Genomic DNA, 4,378 nt, shown 5'->3' on the forward strand with positions numbered 1-4,378 from the left:
GCCCGAAGAACATCAAGCAAGTACCAAGCAACAGCACCAACATGCTTGCAAACCCCTTCCCAGACCAGCAGGGCACTGACAGTAGCAGTTCTTTAGTTTGCCAGTGGAGCATACAACTAAAGAAACGTTGTATTCCTTTCGGATAGAAAATGATGCCTCCACTGACGCTTTCACCCATGTGTCAGATGAGTGATGCAAGAGAACATTCTTCACTTTTTTTTTGCCTGAAACATGGTGTAGCCTTGAGAAGGATGTTTTCCAGCACCTGCCTCACTCTGGTGATCAAATATGGACTTCTCACAAAACGCTGCTGAAAGACCTTTCGTCTGTTTGGTCTATGGACCTTTTGGAATGCCTTGTAAATGTGGGCGGAGTGGTCAGGAAAGTAGTCACCCACAAAATCAGCATTCTTCCAATAAACGCGAATGGATGCCATGCTATTGAATCTGCAGTACTGAATTATCTTATCTGCTTCCTCATGTAATATACGACGGGTGTTCAAGTCAAACCGGGACTTTCTGTCTCCTGAGTGTACAAATGGCTCGCGCTGCTTCTTTTTCGTTATTTTCACACGCGACAGGCCTCCGCGTTCACCACGTGGTGCTCCAAAGTTTGTGCACCGAAGACACGTGCTGGACAAGATGGCCGACAACGCGGTGAGCGCGCACATCGAACATCGAATAGTTTCTCGTGAATGGAGGCCTAAAGTCATCTAAAATTCACAGAAGACTTCAGGCTCAGTATGGCCACGATCATACCTAGGTAAATTACTTTTGAAATTACATTACTCATTACCCCAGCTGGAATGTAATGAAATTACATTCCAATTACTACGAAAAAGTAATGACATTACCAAGTCATTACTGCTACCTTAATCGTAACGATATTGAGAATGTGGAAATTCGTTGCTAGACCAAGACAACACTATGTTGTAACAACAAGAAATACTTTATTCTGTCCGGAAGATTGTGACAAACCTTTTTTATTTCAAGAAGCTCTTGTTGCAGCGAAGGAGCAACTGGCTTTCGAAGTGGCCATCTGTTAGGCTGCCCCTCTTATGACTGAACGTGTCTTTAGCCATGCTGAAGACTCTCTCGACTGATGCAGATGATGGTAACGCGGTGTTGTAGTCGATGAACATGGCTTTGATTATCGGAAAAGCGTCAAGGCAGGGGAACCCTTGTGACATCGTGTTGGTCAGTCTCCAGCGCCCAAGCTCGTCGGTGCTTGCCGTGCCGCCTTCCTCTCCCCTACCAACCTGGAAGAAGTCGTCATCATCGGGAAGCTCTGCTGCGTCTCGCTGCTCTCCATGGTCTTTTCTCTGGCCTACTGATGCTTCCAGCCTCCTGTTGTACTCATGCTCAACAATTTTCCATTTGCTTTGTTCCAGATCCGCATCACAAAGCCAGCCCAGCTTGAATCGCGGATGTGTCGCTGCCGCAATCAGATAATCTGAATTGCTGAACTGCTCCGAAAACCTGGGCATATAATTAAAGACACGTATGTCGTAAATATAGAAAAACGGCATTCACCTTTTGGAAATTCCAATGTGTAAAGCCTCCAGGAGGGCTTCGCAGAACCGTGGCCTCCGCAGACTGTGTAAGGCACGTCGAAGCGACCAGAGCGTCGGAAGCAAGGCTCCCATATACATATACTTGTCCCCTTGTAATATATCGATAGACTTTACCACCGGCTGCATAATCTGTAAAACATGCAAAAATCTGTTAAAACACACAACAAGACATCAACAACAACGATGACACATTTTCGACGCCACACCAGAAAATGCAAGAAATACAAAGGCGAAGTGTATGGCATTGCTTACTGTGGTATATTCTTGAATGAATGCCATCTCGTCACCGCTGAGCCGAGGAAGATTAAGGGCATCACAAATAGTGCTAACTGCACTTCCCACTAGCCGCACCTGGTCCACGGCGTTGTACAGCGAATTCCACCGAGTGGGACAGGGAATGACAAGTGATCTTCCTAGATGTTTACGGATCACCTCTGAGGTAATGGTGGAATGCTGCTGCTTCGTCCAAAGGGCCTTGCACTTTGAGAGCACACATTTCCACTTCTTTCTGTATCCGGGGTCCTGAAGCGCGACTTCTGTATCCGTCGTCGCAAGCAGGTTCATCGTGTGTGCCGCACAACGTTCATGTCTTGGCAGAGTCTGTTGATGGGCGCACAAGTGTTTTCTTCAGTTCCCTCCCCTGAGGTTCCTCTTCATCGTCCAAATCTGGGCGCCCAAACAATCTACATCAAGAGCAAGAGTGTAAGGACTAAGGAATGCAATTAAATTAATAATGGCAACAAGAATGCGCACTTATAAACATCAGTTTGCCAAGACCTTACCTAAATGCTTTTAGAAAATTTGAGGCGTCGTCTGTCACCACTAGTGCAACCTTGTTAAGGATTCCGTACTCCGTGAGAATGTCATGAAGGGCTGTCGCCAAGACGTCATAGGTATGGCTCCCAGTTGCTCGTCTGCAGGCGAGAAAAGCAGACTTTCGCCTGCAGTTATCTTCAAGCCAGTGGCACGTTACCCCCAAAAAGCTCCTAGGATCAAAATAAGAAGAGTATGCCAAAGAAGGTATGCAGACAGGGCGAAGACCACAGTTTAGCGGGGGACCAGCTTACCGATGGAAGGACGTCCAGCAATCTGCCGTGCAGCATACGACGGGGACGTTAAGCAAGCAGTCACGTAGTGCATCCTTCATACGTGTGCAGGATTCATCTATGCGACCAGCAAGAGTTTTTCTTGTCATGATGCGTGTAGACGGGTCGAGGGCTTTCAACAGACGAATGAAGTCTTCATATTCAACAATTGAGAAGCACTGAAATGTGCCTGTCACAAAGTTCGTTATAAGAGCGTCAATTTGCTTCTGCGATGCCGATGGTCTTGACGTGTCATCACAGTCTGAAATTAGTAGCTGTTATTGGTTAGGGGCGGCTGAGAGATCGGTGGCCTTCCTTTTGCTGTTTTGCCGTTCATACTCGGCAAGAGCACTCAGATGTTTCTTCTGTTGTGCCAAAAGAAATAAAATAAAGTAAGTTTTCTATAATTTATGTGCCATTATCACATCCTAGTAAACGAACATTGAATAAGTATAGCCATGTTGTTACATGTTACAGGCGTAGTCGCACGACAGGTAAAGAAATGACAACTATTAAAGAAACGGTACCTACTTCCCTGTGCTTCCTCAGATTGGAAGACGCCTTGATGTTCGCAGAGTACGTCTTCGAGCCAGGAGGACACAGCTTACAGTTGACAACAACGTTTTTGCCAGATACACTTTTCAGCTGGAAATACGGCTCCAGATCTGGCCACGGGAGACGGCTCAAAGCGTGGTCTGTTCCATCTGCAGCCATGGTCGAACTACCTCTGACAGCAGCTCAAATTGAGCGGATATAAGAGCCGACAGCCGAGTACACGCTTGCCTCCTCCGCGCTCCCGATCCTCTGGACCGGAGGTTGGGATCCGGAAACAATGACTACAGTCCACAGACCGTTGACCTGAATAACTTTTGTTCGTGGTGGGGCGGTGCCCTGCCCGAAACTAAGAATTGCAACATCTACTATGAACTGTGACGCATTCAACCGGCACGTGGAAGGTCACTGACTGCCCTTTAGTCAGGTCAACTGACCTTCAGTGGGGTCCAGTAAACTGACACATGCCGATCGAGTGCGTCACCGCCAACTTTCTTTCTGCCAAGTGCCAACACAAAACACACACTAGATTCTTTTGTAAAAAGTAATGGGTAATGTTATTGAAATTACTGCTCAAATGTAATTAAATTACATTACAAATTGCATAGTGTCAAAAGTAATGCATTACATTACAAATTACCAGAAAAAGTAGTTCATTACTGTAATTTCATTACAGTAATGACATTACTACCCAGATGTGGCCACTATACACTTAGCCGCAGCAAAGCATTTGAGTGGTGCAAACGGTTCCGAGACGGCCGTACATCAGTGCAGGATGGTCCCGGCCGGGGCGGCTCAGAGCCCAGTGTCAGAGTTCCTGAGAACATCCAACGTTTTTCCACGGTTTTCTGGGACAAGGCTGGCGTTGTTCATGTTGATTTTCTGCCCGTTGTACCACCATCAATAGTGCATATTACTGCCAGGTTCTCAGGGATGTGCATAAGGCGCTGAAGCAGAAGCGGCCGTGCCTCATCACCAAAGCAGTCCTCCTCCTACAGGACAACGCACGCCCGCATACCGCGCATCTCACGACACGCACCTTAATGAAACTTGGCTGGGAGTTGCATCCACATCCCCCATACAGTGCAGACCTCGCTCCTAGCGATTTCCATCTCTTCGGGCCACTGAAGGCGTTCCTTGGAGGCCGCCACTTTAGCTGCGACCACGA

The sequence above is a fragment of the Ornithodoros turicata genome, chromosome 3, assembly GCF_037126465.1.
Source record: "Ornithodoros turicata isolate Travis chromosome 3, ASM3712646v1, whole genome shotgun sequence".
Classification (NCBI taxonomy): Eukaryota; Metazoa; Arthropoda; class Arachnida; order Ixodida; family Argasidae; genus Ornithodoros; species Ornithodoros turicata.